This window comes from Dysidea avara, chromosome 9, assembly GCF_963678975.1.
Source record: "Dysidea avara chromosome 9, odDysAvar1.4, whole genome shotgun sequence".
In the NCBI taxonomy this organism is placed as follows: domain Eukaryota; kingdom Metazoa; phylum Porifera; class Demospongiae; order Dictyoceratida; family Dysideidae; genus Dysidea; species Dysidea avara.
In genome coordinates, this window is record NC_089280.1 from 10,521,728 (window position 1) to 10,547,265 (window position 25,538).

At 37.7% G+C, this 25,538-nt stretch overlaps 1 long non-coding RNA gene across 1 annotated transcript; it reads left to right on the top strand.

Moving 5' to 3' along the window:
- The first annotated feature begins 17,188 nt into the window (after positions 1 to 17,188).
- Positions 17,189 to 24,005, top strand: LOC136266681 (uncharacterized). The gene is made up of 2 exons (XR_010706223.1): positions 17,189 to 17,240; positions 23,804 to 24,005. It is a non-coding gene; the product is annotated as an uncharacterized lncRNA (long non-coding RNA).
- The last annotated feature ends 1,533 nt before the right edge of the window (positions 24,006 to 25,538 follow it).

The following is a 25,538-nucleotide window of genomic DNA, read 5'->3' on the forward strand; positions in this document are numbered from 1 at the left end:
GTGATCATGAAATGCACATTCGTCCCAGAACTAGGTAGGGAAAGAAAATGGTCTGACTATTAGATCTGTGAAACTATTGGGACACCAACATCTTACATAAAGTAACATGTGCCTGACTAAAACACAAATAAATCCAGTCATTTAGACCATTGCCAGTCAACACGCAGCCAAAAAAAACCTTATTCATACAAATATTCACTTGTGTTTATCTTTTACCTGCAGCTAAAGTTCCTGGAAATTCCAGCCAAGACTCACAACTATAGTGACATCTATAACTGATACATTCCCACACTACTGAGAACACATTTGTAAACAGCAAGTTGGCAAAGTGGGCGCTACAAAGACAAAATATGGACACTTAACACTCAAGATACTCAAACACAAGTCCCAACTTACCTGGAGAATTACGATACTATAATCACAGTACATGTAATCATTGGTCCCAATCTGCCCATAACACAGACGTTTGCAATATGGTGTTGATGATGCAGTAGACCGAGACCTTGAAAATGCAGGATAATGTGATACAGTTAAGACCTCATAGTATAAACAACAAATTATGTAACAGGAGCACATTTAATGCACCTATCAATGTAATGTCCGACTACCACGGGTACAGGCTGAAGGTGGGGGAAGGTTGAGTTGGTGGGGGAATGGACCATTAAGTTTCCTGGTGGAGATTTGTCATTGTCCAAGAAACACACCAATACAGCATTTCATGGATGCTGACTTACTATTTGTCATCACTAAATCCTGCTTGAAATAACATGCAACTGAAATAGCTACACTGTGACAGATGCAATGAGTGATTGTGAAAAGCTCGACTAACCCGGGTTTCGCTACTGGGAGATATGTCAGGATATGTGGAGCAATGTTGTATCACCAGTACTTCTCAGTAGGTGGGGAATAATTTTCAGGGATGAAATCCCCACCTCAGCCATATCTGTGGCAGGGATGTAGCTAGCCAGAAGGTGATGGAGAGGCAGGTATGCCCCCACGAAACACTCAAAATCATTAATGATTGTAAAAAAGGCTAATGACCCAATGATGGGCTAGCCAACATACGATGTTGTATTGTTACAGCTTAAATAACTAGCTACGTAATTATTTCATTACTGATTGCTTATCACTTATCAATGGAGGAATATTCGTCGAGCATCATCACACATGCCACAACTGCATGTACTCCAACAAATTCATCCACAGTTCGGTAGAAGCATATTGCTAATATTTTAGTGCAAACACAAGTTACTTTACATTAGCCACAGCCTGTGCTGCAGTCCTAGCACATTGCTGACAGGATGACGTGTTCACTCACTTCACTTGGCGAAATTCAAATGCCACGTATTGCACAAAACCTGTCTAGCTAGCAGAACTTGCAAGCTTGTGACTGATTCGCCTAACTGACCGACAAAGTAAAAAAATAAACTGGCATGCCACTGCACTGCCGTACAAAGATCCAGTGTGATCGACTCGAGAAAAGAAACTTGGTACATTTAACCAGACTTTATCACCTCATAGGCAGTTTTTTGTAGCATCATCTGGTCTCCTTTGTCACTTGTGAGTTGCGACTCCTGCCATGGGGAGGTCACTTAGAACGGGTCACTCTTTTTAGATTCAAAAATGCTCTACCACGTGAGTAATCTAGGCTAAATATAGAAGTGTGTCTCTAATATTTTCGTTTGGTAGATTCACAAGCGAGTTGAATGTTGTGTTAGTGTGTGCGCATTTACTAGCAACCCCCGGTGATACCGTGTAGTAGCGCACATAATTTAGTCATTTGCGTGTCAGTTTAGCTTGTGAGTTGTGACGGAGGTTTTTAAAAAAACACTTAGTGATTGGGGGCAAATGCCCCCCCTTGGCTACGTCTCTGACCTGTGGTAGTGGGGCTTTACATTGATAGGTGCATAACAACTATATAAAGTAGCAACCACCGTCTGAGGTTCCTCCTAATATGCACTCGACTGCTAACTCTAATTAATTCATTCATGTTCAGCCAAGACTGGAGAAGGACTGAAACACGTGCACCTTATTTACACAAATACAAAAACATTTTATAAGCGATATTAACTTACAGTTAGATCTACACACTTTCGCAAAGTAGGTCACAATCAAGGTGATGCGCTATTGCCGTATTTGGTAATACCACTTGTGGTAGCAGAGGAAGTCCTTTGGAAAGTCCCTTCACACCTCCAGTAGCGCACGTGAACACTTGTAAATGTACATCGATACTCTTACGGATTGTGAGTTTTGTGACCATGTGTCCTTTGACCACTGAACTATATCTCCGAAGACGCCGGTGGCATGGGAGTATACCGGCAATTAATGTATTGAGGAATCCACCGCACCGAGCACCGCGGTGGTCTGTCTGATGATGTTGTCTCCTCCCCCAGTTTTCCATCTTAGCTATAATAATTGTTCTTAGTAGCTTTTGTGTGGAAGAACAGCTATGCCGAAATATTTGTGCTAAAAAATCATCCATGCGGTTAACCAAATCGGTGCTATTAAAAATCTTAAATTTCAAAGGGAAATTATTTTAAAAGCTATCCTGTAAGGCATATGCATACCCCAGCAATTCCCCATAGTTGGCATGTCTGCATGTGAAAAACACTAATATGTACGTCCTCATATCCTTAGGTCCCTGCTGTCACAAACGTCTGGGCTACGGCCATCCTCCCTTCTAAAAGTTGTTTCAATCCTCTGCCTCTGTAATGGTATTCAAACACGCCAGGTACAGTCTACCAACATACCAAAAGAGGTAATCATATTGTGGGATAAATCATGCACACATTAACATAACAATGGTGATACAGTACATAGCAATTTCACATTGCAACGATTATTGTGATTGAATATAATGTCAGTGATAATCCTTCACTCTCCAGTACCTCTGTTTCGAACACTGCAAGAACTTTTTAACACTAAGTAAGAGCACTACTGCTACCAGCTCACCTACGAGAGCATTGTGATATAAACTTGCTTACATCAAGTACAACCAATATGTGGTGTATATATGTGTGCACATGGGTAGTAGTATGTATAGTGTTTGCACATTTTGTGTGTGCCTTGTGATTTTATGATGTATGTGTGTGTCTATGTATTGAAATGAAAATCTGGTGTTCACACATTTGTGTGATCTCTATAATAGACCCTCAGCAAAGCATCTTGTGCTATGACTGGCAAACCAAGTTGCTGAGTTGTCCTTATGGTCTATATGGCAGTGGCCATAGCAGGTTTTATTCATGGAAAAGTATCAATATATTCTAATAGAACAGTGAGGCAAAAATACCCTAATAGAACAGTCATCAAACAATATAGCATAAAGTGTTAAATTTCTACTCCCAGATGTAAATCTCAGAGTTGCTATGTCATTTTTCAGATTTGGTATCCTCCCAGAAAACCTACAAAAGCATGCATTGCAAATAAGTGTATTGCACACATCTTTAGTGGTAACCCTGACCATAGCCATTACTTGGCCAGACCAATAATTTGCAGTTTCCACCAGCTCTGGTTCTAATAACAATTCACAGTTACTAGCTGTACTAGGAATGTATGATATATGTTCATCACTTTGTGTTTTGTCTCAACACCGCTACAATGCAGAATTCATCATACACCCCATGGCTTGACTCTTTCAATTATATAACTAATAAAAATTAGTGATATCCCCCCCCCCCCCCCCCCCCCAAAAACACTTTCGTTGTAAAAAAAGGCATGTCCAAGAAACTACAAGTACCTGAAAAAAAAACAGCTCAGCTATAGAAAAAAAACTAACAGGCAACTGAAAGAGCTGATATCTGGAGCGGCCAAGAATCAATGTTGCTACAACTACCAAAGTTTTACCAAATCCATGCTCAGGTAAATGAAAGTAACTGGCAACCAAAATAGCTGATATCTGAAGTGGCCTAGAATAAAATTTATTTTGATACAGCAAACTACAATTATTAATGAAGTTGTAATATTGAATGTTACTCATTCAACTGTGTTCTATACATTCATCCCTGCTACATCGTAAATTAATTCTTTGTTACTCTAATGGCTGGTAATTTGGCCGCCTTTTTCAATAGTCAGTATAGAGAGAAAAAAAAGGCGGCCAAATTACCAGCCAATTGGAGTAACAAAGAATTAATTTACGACGTAGCAGGGATAAATGTATAGAACACAGTTGAATGATTAACATTCAATATTACAACTTCATTAATAATTGCAGTTTGCTGTATCAAAATAAATTTTATTCTAGGCCACTTCAGATATCAGCTATTTTGGTTGGCAGTTACTTTCATTTTACCTGAGCATGGATTTGGTAAAACTTTGGTAGTTGTAGCAACATTGATTCTTGGCCGCTCCAGATATCAGCTCTTTCAGTTGCCTGTTAGTTTTTTTTCTATAGCTGAGCTGTTTTTTTTTCAGGTACTTGTAGTTTCTTGGACGTGCCTTTTTTTACAGCGAAAGTGTTTTTGGAGGGGATAAAGGAGTACTTGTAGGTATCAGTGTTACAAAATGGTCCAATGAGTCTGAACATATGGCATGGTCTGGTCTGCATGTAGCTGATACTATGATGTCTGCAGATGAAACTCAGGTATGTATACAGGTGGTAAAAAGACATTTTGTTTAAGAATGTTGTATAGCATAGTTAAGGAGAGCTGTTCTCTTCGAGACTAAAGTGATTCCCACTTAAGTTCGTTAACTATCTGTGTTACACTGGCATGATAGGAGTATATAGTTTTGACATATCGTGCAGCATGCCTCTGAACCTTTTCTAAAGCAATCTTGTCAGTTGTTAAATGAGGGTCCTAGACTGTAGATGCATATTCAAGTTTAGAGCGTACTAGGCTAAGGTATAGGCTCTCTCTCTAAAGGTGAATAGGTGATGTCCTCAAGTTACGCTTTAACAGACCAAACATCTGATTTGCTTTGGAGGTGATAGATTGAATATTTATCAGCACAAAACCCAAACAGACGTAATCTATTTAGACTTTTCCGAAGCTTTTGACCGAGTTCCTCACAATGAGCTACTCTTAAAATTGTGGCAAATTGGCATTACTGGCAACCTGTGGTGGTGGTTCAAATCATATCTCTATAATAGATACCAATCTGTACGACTCAATGGTTCCTATTCAACTCTACTTCCAGTTTTATCAGGTGTGCCCCAGGGGAGCATCCTTGGCCCACTTTTGTTCTTGGTTTTCATTAATGATTTGTATCTATCCATTCATCACGCCAATGCTTTATCTTTTGCAGATGACACTAAACGCTACAAACTCATTTTTGAATTACTTGATTCTATCAAACTGCAGGATGACCTCAACTCTTTATTTGACTGGTCATAAGACTCAAACCTATCTTTTAACACTAAGAAATTTATTCACCTCTCCTTTAATACAAAGTTCCCTACTTCTTACAACATTGACGATTCCTTGATAATATCTAGCAACACCCATCGTGACCTTGGTATCATTCTATCCACCAACCTGTCCTGGAGAAACCACTATCATCCAAAGCTTATCGAACCCTAGGATTGCTTAGACGTACATTCAGCCATTCTATTAACACTACAACTAAAAGAACTCTGTACATAGCACTAGTAAGGTCTCAGCTCCTGGCATCCCTACCTTATCCAAGACATCTCTGCTCTTGAAAGAATACAGCGCCGAGCTACCAAATATATCCTCAACGATTACGTTTCTGATTATAAAACTCGCCTTATCAAAATCAACCTACTACCATTAATGTATATTTATGACCAGTGTGAAATTCTGTTTTTCATAAAATCAATTCAAAATCCATCTGATCATTTCAACATCCGGACCTTCATCAAATTCTGTCATCATTCTACTAGGTCTTCTTCCAGTAACAAACTTGAACATGTTTTTACGTCATCTAATCAATAAAGAAACTTCTACTTCAACAGACTTCCTCAAACCTTCAACAGCTTACCAGTAATTGACCTAACTCAACCCTTTGTTACCATTAAATTTCAACTAACTAAAATCCTATGGCAGCGTTTTATGAGAAACTTCGATCCAGACAACCAGCATAGTTTCCATTTTATATGTCCTTGTAGCATCTGCTCCAAACATCCCAAGCCACCCAACTTTGATACATCTAGCAGCTAAGTGTAATTATATAAGTAATGATAAGTACTTAATTTAAGTATGGGATCTGGTACTTACCAGATTACCTTTAGTGCAATTGTATATGAACTCACTTTTATTGTTGTGCAACCATGTACACCTGTAGCATTGCACTATAAAGCTAATAATTGAATTGAATATGTAGGTGCCACTTCAGATCACTCTGAATAATGATGCCTAAATATTTGTATTGTTCAATAGGTGAGAGGAGATGATTGTGTAGTCTGTAGGGAGTAATGATTTTATTTCTTCTAGGATGTAAAATAGTCATGGTAAAGCAGCACTTTGATACATTTAGTCTCATCAGCCCTCTGCTGCCATTCTTGTAATGCACATAAATCTTCTTGTAACCTCTCTACTTTAATACTGTAAAGCGTAAATGTGTACCTCATTTGTTGAACCATGACTTCGAAGAAGGATCGAGATAGGTGGTGTATCACGTGATACATTACGCGGGAATATCCCTTGGGAAGTCCCTATAATTACGCTTCATGTAGACGCACGTGCCACACTCCTTGGCGCAGTTTAAATTCGAAATTTAAAATGGAGTCAAAGCGTGGTACACTATAGTCGTGGTGCCGTATCTCTAAGCCACAGTGAGTGATAATCATCAGTAGGATTCAGTGTGGATGGTGCTGGCAGTAAAAGATTTCGTTTCAGTGGACTTGTCAAGCGTATTTTTATTTGATAAGGAAAGTACCGTATGACCTAACTTACTGCTGATGAACGAAAATGGGAAAACATACTCTTCTGGATAACAGTAATGGCAGATGGAGCTGGAAATGGAGAAAAGGTCAAATCGTTATAAGGCCCCTATTTGGTGATTATTAGTTTCTCATCCACCGCCCACATCCTTCTTAAGCTACCGCATAGAAAGCCATTATTTACTCTGTGCATGCTCAGAAGAACACGTAATACCAAACTGTTATAAATTTTTGTTGATCAACGCTACAATGCGCTATATATCGCCAGGAGAACTGTTGTTTTCCTTAGCAAATTGCTGCAGTGCCAGTTGCAATCATGCTCTATCGACTTCATCAAAGCAGGCTTTTCAGTGACTGTCGAAAAACAGTTGGCGATCACGAAAAGTAGAATCAGCTGGTGAAGGAATCTTTGTAGTAAGAAAGAACGACAATTTGGACAAGGTCTGTACATCAGTGTGTTAATATTACAAAATAATGGCATAACGGTAATACCTTCCCGCCCGCATCATAATAATTAGAAAGGCTGGAGGAGAAACTAATAATTACCGAATAGGGGCCTAAAGTGTCACATGCATAATTTGTATTGATTAACCGAGTTGTGGTTTACACCCATTGCATATCAAAACATTTGTCAACTTTTGCCTTTACATACATTATAAAAATCCTGCAACCTAAGAAATACGCAAAAATTATACCGACTGTTAAATACGGCATCATAACTTCCGCATACGTTCATTTACGGAGATATACTATAGCTCATCAGAACCCTTAATCAATGGCAATTCGAGTGATATATAGGAGTATGTGAAGTAATTAAGAGAAAAGGCAGGATAGAGCCTTGTATCGCTAGATTATGTGTTCAGGTACGTAATAATTTAGCAGAAAAAAACAGATTTTTCGTATGTTTTGCAATGCAACAATTAGTTTGGCATTTATTTCAGGCGGATTCTTAATCAGCAAGTGTTGATGCGTAGAATGGTACCAAGTTTAGCGAATTTTGTTGAAGATAACACGTTGCTCTTTTGGGGTTTTCCCACCCAAGTAATAAAATTTTCCATAGGAAATTGTATGGGGGCGCATATTATGTTGTAATCAACAGTACATAACTATTACTAAGGTAATGATAGAGGGTTACTTCGGGAGGAATCGTGTAGAGCACTTCAAGGGCTTTATTTTGTTGTATAATGTCCTGTAGAGATTATGGGTGCTAACGGTTGCTTTTTTACATTTTTTGTATTTAGTATAAAATCCATGTATGTTGCATAGGGGAAGAAATAATGACTGCCGAGAAGGTTTTTCAATCAACTGATTTGTCTAAGCTATGAATACCAAAATAACTTGGAGTTGATTTTATTACATAATTCATAAGATGTAATAGTAAAACTTGATGTTATGCAAAATTTTGTTTAGACTGCTTCGGTTTACAATTCCCAATAGAATGTTTTGATAAGGGCTGCTGTAAGTCTGGGACGAAGCATTCTTGGTATTCTGATATTTGTGATTAACCATTGTAGATGATTCTTTGAAGTGATATTGGCACTATTAATGAAGAGAAACAGTAAGGAGATGGATTATATAGGTTAGAATTGTGCACTGCTACTGTTGTATGCCTTGAATTAGTGGCCTTGTGCGTATATGTGCATGCACACTTGCTGAAATCTCTGTAAGTGGCTTCTGTAAACTCTTTCCCTTGTAATAATTCTAATGATTCCATGGGATGTAAACATCTCCAAATACTGTAACCTAGACAACTTGCCAAATGCATGGATTCTGCATTACATCCTTTACTGATGGAACTTTATTGAGAATTTAATGTGACTCTCCTGGCTTCTGTCTGTTAAAAGAAGTTTGGTCATATGCATGCACATGGCAGTCTGATAAACACACCAACTATACTTATGTACCAAAAAAGTTGCTATAGCGGAAAAACAGATAGAGGCCCTTTACTCTGGATAGATTTTGACTTTACTGGAAACTACCCTAAGCACTAGAAACTCTGAGGATAAGGAGAATATACCTGCATGTGTACAGTGTTTTTCATCTAAATGAATGATAAGTCAAGTGTTAAGGTCAGTGCACTCCGTAACACATAGGCTTGTAGTCTTTAAATATGTTATCCATTTTTTTCTGCTTTAAATCATTACTTTCTGCAGAATCTCTTCTTTTAAGGTAGTGCAGAAATTTAAGTGTGCAGCTAGTATGTAAGATTATTGGCAGTAGATAAGAGGTACGTAACTTCATTGTTGGATACAATAAAGAGTTGGCAACAGAATATAAATACTACAAACAGAGTTTGACACCAGCCAATCGTAACCTTTACACAAAGAAATAATATGTGACCCGCTGAGCGAAAACCGGCCATTTTTGCAAAATTCTATTTGCTATAAAATCGTATTGAAATAGACTGGGTAAAATTACACATGCTACATAATAGTTTTAATCTCTTTGGTATGTAGTAAAACATAGTTCAATTCATTAAAATCTATACACCATCAAACTTGCCTGTTCATGGGGAGTAAGAGAATCTTTGCTTCGCATATGAGTTATAAACGCTTATATACAATGTGGGGAATTTACCGTTCTCATCTCATTGTTTAAATACCCTTCTTCTTTATCTACACGGAGAGGTGCAGGGAAATCACTACAATTAATTTGCTAGTTCATGGTGAGCAGACTAAGCCAAACCCCATCTTCATAGTTTGTTTCAGTCGTGAGTTATGATCATTTAATATATAGTCGCCTGTACTTTATTTGCCATACTGTTGTTGTACAAATGAAATTAATTTTGTTCCAACTATAACTCCAAGACTAATCACCTCAAAAGGCTAAAATTTGGCTGTCCACTGCTTTGTCACTATAGATAACAGAAAAGCAATAAAACGAGATTCGAGGAATGTACGAAAATGATGATTTTTGTTCAGCAGGTCTCGTATTGCAATTTTTTATAGTCAGTGCATACTTATACCCACGTCACGCTGCTGTATTATGTACATTTGATGGGGATATAATAATACCATAAAGTTGTCAAAATAAGGATAGAAAGCAGCATTGTAAAGTTGCCAGCAGCACACTTACTAACCCCACGAGATGAAGTAATGTTAAAACCGCCTGGTACAACTTTTTAGTTCGATACTGAATGCATATTAATTAATGGGAATCAAAGTGCTTGACTCTAGAATACAATCTTATTTATCCATTAAACTCTTCTTCAGCATTTAAAGGAATAAGGTTTTGCAAGCCTGTGAAAACACTGTACATTCCTTTATGCAACTCAACATCTGCTGACAGTACTAAAGTAAGATCCTTACCAAACATATACATATTTATCCACATCTACATACATGCGTGTGTGCATAAAAGCTATTTTTGAAATGTTTGACAAATGACTCTGCACTACCATATTTCCTAGCATAAAACCTATTTTTGATCCAGCCTTTAAACTATAGGTGCTATATTTGAGATCAGATTTATTTTGCATGGGTCCTAGTGATGCCTGGTATTTAATCAAATTCGAGTTGTGATGGAACACCATAATTGGTACAGTAAGCATTATACAATGTGTTGAGTAGCTAAACAAGTGTAGTGAAGGCCTAAAATGATTGAAAAACACTTGTATATTTGCATGCATGAACACAGACTTACACAAACTTCTCATGCGATTACTCACAGCACCTTTATTTCTCAGAGGCCTCTACAATGAGTTTGAAGAAAGAGCAGCAGCAAAGGAAAGTATTATTAAGCAGTAGACCCCATTAACACCCTAAGTCTCTATTGAGACCAGGCATTTATTTTCTAAATGTGCTGGAAACCTCCGCTTATAATCAATACAGGCATTTATTTGAATGCAGCTTTCATACAAGGAAACACGATGAGCAATTACCTCATAGCTACGTTAAATTGGAGCACCATTCTGAATTGTGCTTATGTAACCTCAAGCATTAAAAGACTCACAGACATTATTTTGAATGTACATAGATAACTTAGAGCCAAATTGGCTGCAGAGTTGCCGGCCAGCTAGGGGAGTCCACATTCCAAATTTGAAGGAAATCGCTGAAGTAATTTTCGAGTTATGAGCAGCCAGAGTTTCAGTTTTTTTTCTTCACTTCTTCGTCTTTTTGCACACTTGCAAAAAATGATATACAACACAAACGCGTACTCCAATCACCTTGAAATTTGGCACACAGAAAGGGAGTCCTAAGGCGAATCCTAGTCTCTAATTTGGTGTACATCCGATGAACAGGTAAGGGTTTATGACCAATTATTCACGTAAAACAATATCAATTTGTTGTCACGCCTACACTACAGGGTAAACCGCTTCATGGAATGAGTTGAAAATCGTTTTGTAGATAGATCAACCATTGTAGGAGTGCCTTTTTGTGGTTTGAAAGCAATCGAAGTAAAGATCATGGAGATATGACACGAAACCGAAGGTGTGCAACAATTGTGCGATCGAGATTCGTGAACAAAAATACCAATAATTTTCATGCCTACTAGGCAAACCGCTTAGAGCAGTAAGCCTATAAATGGGTATGTAGCTGGAATACTCATCGTAGAAAGTCCTTGCAGTAGTACAGAACAATAGGATTACAAACCACCAAGTTATTATTCAAAAGCCAACTCCGTGTAGCAAATGTGAGATTAAGATACTCTAATAGAACAGTCACCCTAATAGAGCATTCAGCTAGTTCATGACTTATTCCATTATAGATCTCTATTACATTGCAAGTTATGTTGTAGGGAGTTCAGAAGCAACCAGTTAATGTTGTCGACAGTTCAATTACAAGCAAGTTACCCTGTAGAGAGTTCAGATACAAACATATCGCTGTATAATTATTTATTACAAGTTGCACTGAGGAGAGTTCAGCTATCAACAAGTCATGCACCCTGTAGAGAGTTCAGCTATCAACAAGTCATGCACCCTGTAGAGAGTTCAGCTATACACAATTCACTCTGTAGAGAATTCTGCTAGAAACAAGTATTCATGCAGAGAGTTTAACAACCAAAATCCACCCTGTAAAGAGTTCAACTTTACTAACAAGTTACTCTGTAAAGAGATCAGCTAGAAACGCCACCTTGTAGAGAGTTCAGCTACAAAGAAACCATCATGTAGAGAGTTCAGCTACAAACAAATTACCCTGTAGAGAGATCAGCTAGAAGAAGTTATCTTGTAGAGAGTTCAGCTACAAAGAAACCATCATATAGAGAGTTCAGCTGCAAACAAATTACCCTGTAGAGAGTTCAACTATGAAAAGATCATCCTGTGGAGAGTTCAGCTAGAAGAATTAAGTCACCTTGTAGAGAGTTCAGCTACAAAGAAACCACCATGTAGAGAGTTCAGCTGCAAACAAATCACCCTGTAGAGAATTCAGCTACAAACAAATTGCCTCGTAGAAAGATCAGCTATAGAAGAAGTTACCTTGTAGAGAGTTCAGTTACAAAGAAACCATCATGTAGAGAGTTCAGCTACAAACAAGTCACCCTGTAGAGAGAAGAAGTTACCTTGTAGAGAGTTCAAGAAATCATCATGTAGAGAGTTCAGCTGCAAATAAATCACCCTGTAGAGAGTTCAGCTATGAAAAGATCACTCTGCAGAGAGTTCAGCTAGAAGAAGTCACCTTGTAAAGAGTTCAGCTACAAAGAAACCACCATGTAAAGAGTTCAGCTGCAAACAAATCACCCTGTAGAGAATTCAGCAACAAACAAATCATCCTGTAGAGAGTTCAGCTACAAACAAACCACCCTGTAGAGAGTTCAGCTAGAAACAAGTCATCCTGTAGAGAGATCAGCTAGAAGGATCACCCTGTAGAGAGTTTAGCTACAAACAAATCACCCTGCAGATAGTTCAGCTACAAACAAGTCACCCTATAGAGAGATCAGCTAGAAACCAGTGACTTGTAGAGAGTTCAGCTATAAAAACAAATCACCCTTTAGAGAGAGATAAGCCAGACAAAGTAACCCTGTAGAGAGATCAGATAGAAACAAATCATCCTGTGGAGAGTTCAGGTACAAAGAAACCACCCTGTAAAGAGTTAAACTACTGTGTAAACAAGTTACCCTGTACTAGGGAGATCGGCTAGAAACAAGTCACCCTGTAGAGAGATCAGCTAGAAACAAATCACCTGTAGATAGTTCATCTACAAGCAAATCACCCTGTAGAGAGTTCAGCTACAGTACAGGGGCATACGCAGGAATTTTGAAAAGGGGTTTCCACTACAGCTAAGTGACTGTTATATAAGAGTAGTTTATATTACCTGACTGCTCTATTAGAGTATCTCGATCTTTTCACCAAAATCATAATTCAGAACAATGCTGTAAGTGTTGCTATCATGTTACAAACTATTAGTTTGTTTAAGTACATGCAAACATGGGCACAATTATTATGAATATACAAGCACTGTAATGTAAAATAATAGTCAGTAAAACTCTAAAAATAATTAAAACAATAAAATATTTCAGTGGTTACTCTGAAGGGTATAGTTTTGTAGCATTTGTACATAAACTGGAGCTAGCTCCTTTCTTGTAGTTTTCATTTTTAACCCAACTTCTACTTTGAGTGTCTATTTCAGTCAATAGTGAAGTAGTTTTATATAGTACATGATACATCCTCTTGTAACCATCTGCTGTTAATCTTGCACAACGTCTTCTTTCTTGCTTACTGTGTTGGATTTCATCCAAATTGTTAGCTACCATTTTTAGGTAGGTCAGTATCAAACATAGTTTTTTATTGTTTATATGGTCTTTCTGCTTGTCAGGATAAGTCTGCAACTGATAGTATAGTGACATGGCTAAGGTGAAATCTTTGCACTCGTCAGAATACTGGTGAAAATATAATATTGTGTTTAGTATAAGTTTGATATTTGGAGCAGTTTCATTTAACATAATATTCAATGATTTATTCCAAAGAAATTCGAAAGCAATTCTCTGCATTGTATGAGCTGCACAGTGTACTATGACTGTTTCATTCTTAGTAGCTTCATTTGATTTATTTTGAGTAGCGTTAAGTATAGAAACACTGGTGTCATCACAAGAATCAAAACTCTGCACCATGTAGCTGAAAAGAAGAACAATAAAGAATTTCAGGAGGAACATGTTTCAGTAATAAAAGTTAGTTGCTATCTAAACACTTAGTAGGTAATACTTGAACAACTTATCTGATGAAACAAGGATTGATCAGCTGTTTATATACCACAAATGTGTAGGGGATTAAATTACAATTACATAATGGGTACTACCAATGGAAGGAGTAATATCCTTGCAGCAGTATCCTTTTAAGGAAGTACTATGCAGCAATGTCAAAACATAATTCCTTAGTGAGAATTACAGAGGAAATACAGTAGTAAATGATGTGTAAGTATATATCATTGATGTGTTAGCATCAATAATCATTGAATTGTATTCCGTTTCCAAATTTCAATAGAATATTTCTGTATTAGTGGTATTATCAAAATAATATTGTTAGCTATAAACCCTCTGTGTAATGCAAAACTGAGTTGTCTTTCACACTTGCAGAGAGAAGTACATTGGAAACCAGCCTTTTTTGCACTTGCAGTTGGTACAACACTCCTTACATAACAGGTCTTGGATACTTCTTGAAACGTAAGTCACCATCTGAGTTGATCCAACCCTAACTATTTGGAGAGAGAAGCACTGCATCTGAAACAAGTACATGACCTCACACATGACTACCTTGGAAGACAGCTCACTTGACATGCTGCTTCAGAGTAGCACTTGTTGGTGGGCTTCTCTGCATATAGAGAATGTATTTGCAAAGAGCTTCTTCCTGGCCTGGTTACATCAGTGCATGTGCTTGTTTGGTCATAGATAAGTATGACGAACCTATCAATCACATCCATATACTTTGTTATGAAATCTCATATGCCAGCTTCAGCAGTGTACATACTGTGGGAATGAATTCCATAATTGTGACCGGATTTGCGAAAAGGTACCTTTTCCACACATTTGACATACCAGCAAACAAAATGATGTAACACTTGACTCCTTATACTGATTAACTTGCTCTTAGTTTCAAAATGTAGTCAGATACTATAGCTACATTCATTGAAAATTTCAAGCAATTATATGCCATTATCAAAATGTTATGAAGCTTTGAAGTTCAAAAAATGGGTCAAATTTTGTGTGTGAAAAAGGTACCTTTTTGCAAATCCGGTCACATATAGCAAAGCAGTTTTCGCGCTGTGTCCAACAAATATTGACACAGTATCACACACCAGTTGGTATGGAACATAGGGATGGGCATGTGACGGGGAAGTTCCAATTCCATGGAATAATTACTTGGCAAATATAGCACTGGAGTTATAGCACTGGGAACAAGAGCAGCTCTTGTGAATATGTTGTTTGGTAGACAGATAACTTGCTCCATGTGAATGTGTAAGCACACACTGCTTTACTTCTCTGCTGAGAGGTGTAGCACATGGTCAGTGTATCCACCAGATCTCTGTTGCAAGGTTGTGCATGCAGCATTGGCCAATAAAGATTGGAGGTAGTGTTTTTTATGTCAATCCGCATCAAACAAATGGGGTCACAGTTGTCTGCCTGTTTACTAGAGGTTTACCGATAATCGGATCGGCTAAAATCAGTACTGGCCACCGATATGGTAATTTTTGCCAATATCAGTATTGTTACAGAACAGCAGGAGGACCGATATCACTATCAATATTTATACAGTAGCAATAGTTTGTACATAAACGGATTGTGCAGTGGTTTTCTACATTATTCATGTGTTTCTTTAGTGCCAGTAGTTTATTGTTCACTCTGCAACAAGCACTATGCAATGAGAAGCCATATAAATATACACAGTTCTAGTGTTTGTTGCTGCAAAGCTTATAACAGTCTTTACAAATGAAGCAGTTATAGAGTACCTTGTAATAAAAAGAAGGGTCACAGGATAACCAAGGTAACTTGTTGTACCAGCTTTCTCACAAGCCATTAGAATGTGGAAATATCCGTTTCAGGCTTCATGGGAGTACAGTAAGCATAAAAAAATGTTTGTGAGTGCCTAATTGTCTGGATTGCACAAACGAAACTCACCACCACAGGCAGAGGAGAGCAATGAATACATGCACATGTTGTTGTAAGGTAGGTAAATGTAACTATAATGTAAATATCAGATCGACTATCGGTTATCGGCTTCTTTTGGTGGCATCAGTATTGGATATCGGTACATGCCAAAAACTCAAATCAGTACACCTCTACTGTTTACATATGAGCTTAACTTCAAAATGTGAACAATGAAAAGTGCTACTGTTGTTGAACATTCACAAATATGGTCCTTGATGCTTGAGCCTTCCTATACCATGTACCATATTTGCTAGAAAAATAACAAAAGTGTAGCTATGTAGCTACAGATGTTGGGTGTGGGGTCAACATACAATCTGTGCATCACATGCAAGATGAACAACATCACTGTCCCTGACCTGCTCATAGGCTTTTCCAAGTGCAGCACAAATATCTTTATCAAATACAAGCAGAATGTCTCTCATGTTACTTTGAGTTGAAAAATGTCTGCTTCAGTCTGGTAGTGTGCATCCTTTTTGTCACTGATAACTCCAAACTATTCCATCCTAGACATGTACAGTAATGCCATATCAGCAAATTTGAAAATCTGCACAATATTTGTTTCCAAACAAACTTCTTGATTATACAAATTCAACATGTACAATTCCTAATCAGGGGCGTAGCTAGCCAGAAGGTGATGGAGGGGCAGGCATGCCCCCACGAAACACTCAAAATCATTCATGATTGCAAAAAAAGGCTAATGACCCAATGGTGGGCTAGCCAACATACGGTGTTGTATTATTACAGCTTAAATATAAACTAGCTACGTAACTATTTCAGTACTGACTGCTTCCAATCGAGGTAGCTATATTCGTCGAGCATCATCGCACGTGCCACAACTGTACTCCAACAAATTCATCCACAGTCCGGTAGAGCTAATACTTTAGTGTCAATACAAGTTACTTTACGTTAGCCACAGCCTGTGCTGCAGTCCTAGTACACTGCTGACAGGATGACGTATTCACTCACTTCACTCGGCGAAATTCAAATGCCATGTATTGCACGAAATCCCACCTGTCTTGCCAGCAGAACTTGTAAGCTTGACTGATCCACCTGACTGACTGACAAAGTATAAACAGACTGCACTGCCGTACGTACAAAGGTCCAGTGTGATCGACTCGATAAAATAAACTTGGTACATTTATTTAGCTAATACTTTATCACCTCGTAGGCAGAAGGTTCGTAGCGTCATCTGGTCTCCTTTGTCACTTGTGAGTTGTGACTCCTGCCGCGGAGAAGAGGGTCATTGTTTTTAGATTCAAAAATGTTCTATCACGCGAGTAATATAGAAGTATGTCTCTAATATTTTCGTTCGGTGGATTCATGAGTGAGTTAAATGTTGTGTGTGCGCATTCACTAGCAACCCCTGGTGATACCGCATAGTAGTGTACATAATTTACAGTCATTTGCGTGTCAGTTTAATACTGGTAAATTTGGGTGGGGACTATTCTACGGAACGGAACGGAACGGAACGGAATGATGGACTAAACCACGGAACGGAACGCTTTCTCAAACTAAAGCTTGCAACTTACCATTGCTGAAACTTCCCTTATAAGTTAGCAGTGGCATCTCCAGTGGGTGGTTAAACATAAGATAAAAAGAATTAACGGATCGATTGTGGGTTTTTGTTGGTTGTCATTAGTAACGAAGTATTATTGTGGGATGAGCTGTATCAGTGATGTTCATCCATACGGAAGGGAACTTTATGTGAGCTGTTTTTCTTATTTAGACTTTACAAAACAGTCTGGGCCGGTCTTTCAAGTCATAAGTCAGTGTATAAATAAAGCAAGCAGGAAGATACTGGTAACAGGAAAGAGCCAGCTGAATTAAAACTTGAAGAATTTTGTGCAGTGTGTGAGGAGCAAATATTTTGGCAGACCGCAAGGAGGGTATATTCTGCAAACATCACTGAAGTGTATGCATGGAGTTAATTATATATTAACAGCTGGTGCAGTGGACTAATGCCGTATTCAATAGTGAGCTGATTTTATCTGTTGCACAATTCAAGGATGTGTCTGACTGCTAGCCTTGAATCAGGCTAAATGTCAAAACTCCAAGATCAGCCAAATCTCTATTATAAGCCGCATGTGAAACCATGCCCGTAGCCACCAGGCAAACGTGATTTGGACCAGGATGTGTGTGTAATTTCAATGTATCTAGTCAGACCTGAAATGGAACACTTACATTAATTACATACCACCTAAGAATCCTAGGATTTCTTAAGTGTAACATTTCACATGCTTCACTTCAAACAAAACAGGTTAAATTTGTTCGTCTATTTTCAAGTGATTCCCAGTCCAGCTGGTCCATGAAATTACAATGGGATCACGTATATTTGTTACAGTGCGGGCTGTCCTGTGTTGGATCTACTCTAGAGTTGAGATTTCAAGGTAGACTCACTGCCAATTTACTGACACTAGTACTGTTGTAGCATGTTTAAGTGGAGGACAAATGAAATAGTAATGCTAGATTATTTATGTATACAAATTTTTCATAATGAAATTGATATCCCATTTTGATTTGTACTTCCACTTTGCAACATATTCAAGAGCAAGAAGCTACCACACTTAATCTCCAACCACTGTCATTAATTAACCAAGATCTCACTAGTCTGTAATTCACCTTACTGTAGTGATTTTATTGATTCATCTGTATGCTTTCTTCATTTCCTTTGAAGTTGTACCAAGAGTTCATAATAAGGTGGGGAGAGTCTAACTTGAATGCATTCACCAAACACCCTGCTTAAAGTAACACCTCGGCCTTATTTCAGAACAAAGGCTTTACCTTCTTCAGCAACTCTAATCAACAGTTTTCTATCCCCCAGTAAAGGTGTTGATTTGATGAAAGGTGGACTTTACACAGGGTGTTTGTACAGGCCATACTGAGAGTTAGACACTCTCCCCCATACAAATCAGTATTACGAACTCTTGGTTGTACAGTATAGGTAAACAAAGATAAGTTTCTCTCCCATCTTATTCTAGGATTTCTATTGACAAGGAAAATTCAATTATTTGTATACAGGCTCAAAATTGAGAAAATATAAAGAAAGTGAATTAATATTATACAGTCAGTTTGCTTTTGGATATTTAATGTCTCCAACCACAACAAAAATTCGATGAATCCATGCATCTCACCACCAGTCGTCTGAACATTCTGAAAGTGATACCTCACTCAATCAACCATATATTCTGTTTATTAGACTGAATAGTCATGATTACCTAAACAATCACTTAATTAATGTTTTATAATTATCCTATTCCATTTTCCTGGAGGTTCCACTGATAAAATGCAATTTCAGCAATGATAGCAGCTAGCCAAGCTGCAAGTTGATTCAGAAAGCACTCCATTCTGTAAAATAGACCCCATCAAGAATTCAACTCGGTACTCAGGCTGAGATATCTGACAATAGTCCACTACTCTGTTAATGAATCATTGATGTTCACACAATATAGCCTCCTTGAGGTATCTGAATGTTTGCTCCTCACACACTGCACAAAATTCCTTTAGATTCTACTTAGACTGAGTTGATTCAGCTTGTCACCATACTTGTTTCCTTTGTAGTGTAGCTATACACATACTGATTTATGCCGATTAGAAAGGCTGGGCCTCAGACTGTACATTCTAAAGTAAAATAACTCACATACTAGTAAAAAAAAAGTCATGCATTAAGTTCCCTACTTGATATATCCGAAGATGAAATCACTGAGTCAGCTATTCCCACAATTAGTACTTCGTTACTAATGACAACCAACAAGAACCCACAATCGATCCTTAAATTCGTTTTATCTTTCTTGGGGTACGTTTGATTGCCTGCTGGAAGTGCCACTGATAACTTGTACAGCAATGGTAAGCTGCAAGCTTCAATCTGAGAAAGCATTCCGTTCCGCAGTTTAGTCCATCATTCCGTTCCGTTCCGTTCCGTTCCGTTCCGTAGAATAGTCCCCACCTAAATTGGTGACGAAGGTTTTTAAAAAATCATTTAGTGATGGGGGGGCAAATGCCCCCCCTTGCCCCCCCTTAGCTACGCCTCTGTTCCTAATATTTGCTGTTATGCAGTCTGCACCTTTCTGTAAGTAGTTAAGTAGTACAGTTTTGTAATTAAGTAATTATCAGATAATTGTAATCAGCTATCCGCACTCCTTGTCCTTAGCTGTCAACCACCCCTATTCAATTTTCACTGTATTTGTATATGCATAGTTGAGAAACTATAATAAAAATAATAGTTAAGTATAGATATATTTTTGTGAAATATATTAGAATGTCAGTTAAATGCATGCACGTAGCTACACAACAGCCAGCAAGTGACATTTACAGTTTTGATTAAATAGACCAGTTCATTTATTGTAAAAGTATTTTAATGAAATTGATAAACGTACCTATGTCACAACTGGATGCTGCAGGTGCTCAATAAAATGCATTATGACCATTGGAAAAACAATGATCCATGGATTTCAAACTCTAGTAATTCAGAAACTATACAGTAGATTTTGCTTGGCCACAAGAAATCTTCAGTCTAATAGACACCCTGTAACATTTGTCTGCGGTAAGTTGAGTAAAGAATTTAAGAGATACAGTCCTCCGAAGTTAAATTTGCCTGGACAAGTGTGCGGAAACACTCAAGGCAGTGATCCAACCTCCAAGTTTCACAGAATTCCCTCGGCAAAGAAATACCCTATCACTAGGGCCACATGAATATCAGCCTTCAATTTTTGTGAAGAAGATATAAAGGAAAGCACCCAAGTTTGTTGTAGGCATTTTCCAGATCGAAGATTTCAAGAGAACGCCATATATGACAACAATGTATAATGCTATGCTAACATTGCCAGACCCTACAGAATAGTAGTCTTGCCCCTACCAACCTTGGTCTGGGGCAAGACTAACAGAATAGCTGGCTAGTAAGCAACACTTACCCCATACTTATTGAGCCAGCTAGCTACTCTCGAAGTATTTATGTTATGCATTGTTTAGCCTGGGATCTGTGTTTTTCAGGTGGGCTTGCTTGTTTTGTTCTGAGCCTAGAATTAGCCACTTCACAAAGTGGCTGTTATGTCTATTGCTCTGCTTTTTATAGTTGTGCCACCTTGATATGTTTGGGTCTTCCATTGAACGATCAGTTTGAGAGGGAAAATTCTATTGCTGCTGTGATGGGAGCTTCAGCTGTACTATTGATTGAACAGAATTATTTGTCATAAATTCATCTTCACAATTAAAATATATACCTTAACAGTAATCACTGAATGAATGCTGTATGTTACTTTGTGTGTATGTGACCCAATTTTGGATATTGTGACCCGATTTTGGAAAATCAGTTTTAATGTCACAGGTGAATTACATAGAAATCTAAGAATCTAGAAGACAGAGATACTAAGATGGTCCCCTTTTACCTTTTTTAATAACTCAGGAATCAGTTCTTTGGCATTACCACGGAAATTCAGTGGTCTGGGATCAAAATCTACCTACTGGGCTATCGATCTCTTGACCAGTTTGTCTCAGTAATGTTTTGTAAACTGCCGATGACATTTGTTGGGTACTACCTTTTCTATTCTTAGGAACTACCCACAAATATTTTAATACATGCCCCTGCCAAGATTAGTCCGGATTACTCTGCATTTTAATGGCTTGCAGAGATGGCTGGTTGTTTCATGCTGTGCTCTCAGTGCTGTTTCCCCAGGCTCACCACTATGAGAGTTTGTTGTATGGTTGGTAAGCTTTGTGACAACAAAACAGTGATTATGCATGCACTTAGATGGCTTCACATAGCATATTGCTTTTAGACAAGGAAGATAACTACTGTTTCCCATCCTCGTTAGCTAAATATTAGGGTTTATATTGTGGCTTGATCATTGGACAGTGTCCTCAAGATAGTTCAGCTGTATATCGATGTATCATATCGGTTTTTAGCAGCAATATCGGCTCCCACCGATATAGTAGAAATTTCTATATCGGCCGGCAATATGATATATATTGGTACACCTCTACTCGGGATAGATTCTGACTATTGAAGAGTTTCCTTTACTGTGAAGAGTTTATTGTAATCTTAATTAAGATTGCATGCTACATACAATCAAGCACTGCATGGACTGCATTGACTGCAATTACCCATTGTTTAACATACCATGCATGCAGCACTGTGGTGAAAAATTGTGCAAGGCATTACTTCAAATGTGACTGTCTCTGGGAAAACCGGTCTTATCGCCCATTTAAAAGTATCGAGAAACGTCGGTTTTAAATATTCTCTGTGTTGTAGCTGGCCAATGGTGGTAGCTACGCATACCAAATTTTCACACGTTTCACAACAATTTCTTACCTTCCTGATCATCCACTGAAGAAGTAGTCAACAGCTAAGTTTCCCACCATTTTAGATAGTTTTTAAACCGAGGTTGTCTGTATCAGGCGAGCTCCAGAAGGGTGGGAGGCGGGGGCCCTGGAAGGCGGGCAAGATGGTGTTCAAAACTTGAAAAGAGACGTGCTGGGATGAATTAGGCCAAGTTATAGGCCATTCAGGGCTCAGAACTGGCTAAAATGAAAAGAAAGTTACAGCACAGGTCATTGTCCAACACCACAGAGCTGTACAGCCACACACAGCCATCTCCTGGTTGGTCAGGGCCGTCCATCAAGACCCCAGACCACTCGTACGGCTCGCCACTGTGCTCTAGAAAAGCAGCCAGCAAAAGCAGACCACTTTACTCTGGTCGACTGTGGCAGTGAAACTTGTTAGTGCATTCATTAAGCTTTGTGTTTGTGTGAAAAAATCAAACTTCCTGTCTTGGGCGATAAGAACGGTTTTCGTAGATCCAGTCACAAATACTGTATTATATTGTGGGGTTAGTAAATGTGTTGCTGGCAACATAATATCATATTGCAACAGTGTGTAAGCATGACATGTATAAATTGACCATTAAAATTTGCAATGCTAGTGCTTTGTGTAAAGTTTATGATAGGCTGTACATGTGTTTTGTAGTATTTATTCTACAGCCAACTCTTTATTGTGTCTGTCAGTAAAGTTACATATCTCTTATCTTCTACGGATAATCTTACTTACTAGTTGCATGGTTTCATTTTTGCATGGAATTGTAGTCTTTAAAAATGTTAGCCATTGTTAGCTTGATTTTCTCTGCCTGTAATCATACTCTGGTTACTTTTTACTTCCTGCAGAATCTCTTCATTTAAGGCAGTGTTATAGAGTGCACTGGCCTTAACTTTTGACTTATCATTTATTTAGACTTTACCATATGTAACCTCAAACATATCTGCAGCTGCTTGTTCCATGAATGAACGTAATCACAGATGTGACAATGGAACATGTTGTGTTAGATACTTGTAGGTACAATGTATATTGTAGGGCATGCAAGTCAACTTGTTGCTGTTATTCATTGGGGGTATCACTTGTAGTCATTGATACAAGACAGTAGTATCCTGTTGATGTTGCAAGGGTGGAAAAAGATGTTATAAACCAAATCTATTCCTTTTCCTGCGTGATGACTGGTTGTTTATGGAGACTTGTGAAGCTTCTATTTCAACCGCAACTATATTATGGGAATCTATTTTAAAGAGCTTGGTGCTTAACTTAGCCCTGAAAACCCACACAAACATTCCTTTTGTACTACTTGTTGTATATCATTGAGTGGTCAAGTATACCTGTGGTTTAGTTGGTATGTTTAAGTGTTTCTATTACTTCATATTACTGTACTTCTATTTACTTGTGTAAAATTGGTACTTCCCCTTTACTGCATTATTACATAAATGAATTACCCAGGGGTGGAAGTTCACAACAATCAAGTCTGGTCTATGTAAATAGTGGTCGCAACAAGGGGTAATTTTGACAAGGACATTTAGTGCTTGCATGGATGTAGTTTTTATATTCATAATTTTCTCCCTTGTGTTCTTTAGGTCTACCCTGTTTTCCTCTTCAACCTACATAATTGTACCCCATTTTTCTATTATTCAACACTTGCCATCTGACTTACAGCCTTACATTATTGTACTGGCAGAAGAAAAGAAGTCTGAACCATAAAACTGATCAGAAAAACAATAAAAAAATTCATAAGAGAGACGTTTCATTAACTATGTGAATAACATAATACTTGAATAATTTGTTGATGAAATAGTGGCTGTTCAGCTCTTGAAAATGTGTGAGGATGTTAAATTGAATTATGTAATGGTTACCATGATGACAATGCAAGGATTAACATCCTAGTAACCATAGCTTTTGAAGGAGGTACATCATAGCAATTTCCACAAGTGTTTCCTTACTGAGAACTTAGAAAGGATACACAGATATTGTTCTGTCTCTTTACATCAATAATGACAAGATTGTACTGATGGCCAAATGTAATGATATCCGTATAGTTTAAAGATTTTTATGGGTTTGTAGATGTAAAGTTGTCTTGAAAATCTTTTGCAGACATAGTCAAACTGGTGACATTACGAAATGTGTTGGAATGTGCATGTGGTTTCAAGACAGCAGCTAACAGGAAACTTTTATTTGGACTTTACACATACGTGTTAAGTACACCTTGAGGTCATTAAAGTGCCTATGTTCTCAAGTACACAATATGTAGCAGCAGGTTTAGTTGCGGTTGCATGTGTATTTATTTGCCTAACAGGAATTGGTTGGCACCAGATAGTCATTTTATTCATTTGTCTCTCAGTTGTTTTGTTTGTAGACTAAATGTGACTGGATCTGCAAAAACCCAATACAATCATACATTTTTCAAATTCCTGTTTATTGAGGATTTATAATGTAAGTGTATGCTCTGACAATGTTTCAGTCTCATATGCCAATAACTTTGTGAGTTACAGCCCTACAAAGTTGCAACAATGGAAAGATCAATTTTTACAGCAAGTATAGGGAAAATAAAATACAAACGCTTCATACTTATTAAAATTTGTGTGTAAAGATCACATCTCCTGATTTCTTCCTGTCAATATACCCATGAAATATGAATAACATGCAGGCATTGGTCAACTATGTATCTCACTGGATAAGTGTACATTACAATAGGATATGAGGCTTCTTTAAAATTATTCATTAATGGACACTATAATATGTTTTTATATAAGCTGCACATCCATTCCTCATTAGTTACCATAGCAAGTTATGATATTCATAACTAATAGACATAGAACATTGTAAGAGTTCCAGTTGTAATTTGAAAAACACTTAAAAGTTTAGCCACTATATCTATGTATACAGTAAGAATTTAGAAACAACATATGATTAGTTTTCCCTGATGTCTCCTTTGTTCACTGTACTTTAACCCTTTAATTGTTATCCAGGATACACGGTCTTGTTGTCATCTGGTTCTTGTGATACCTTGTGCCATCCTCAAAAGAAATGTTATTACATATTACATGAAGTTTTCACATGTCCTTAGTGGTACGTACAATGAATAATAAATAAATACTTAAAATATGTAAAAGCCTATATCCAAACAGTTATTTATCAAAATAATCAGAAATTGCTATTTGTAAAACTGATATTTAAAATGTTAATAAACTCTGTAATGAATTTGCATTAAACCAAACAATCTACTAAATATAATTGTATATAAATTGTATGTATACAAATTTGGTATAAGCTGTTTTCTAAGTATTTTGATTGAATCTAGAATTATATGCTCGT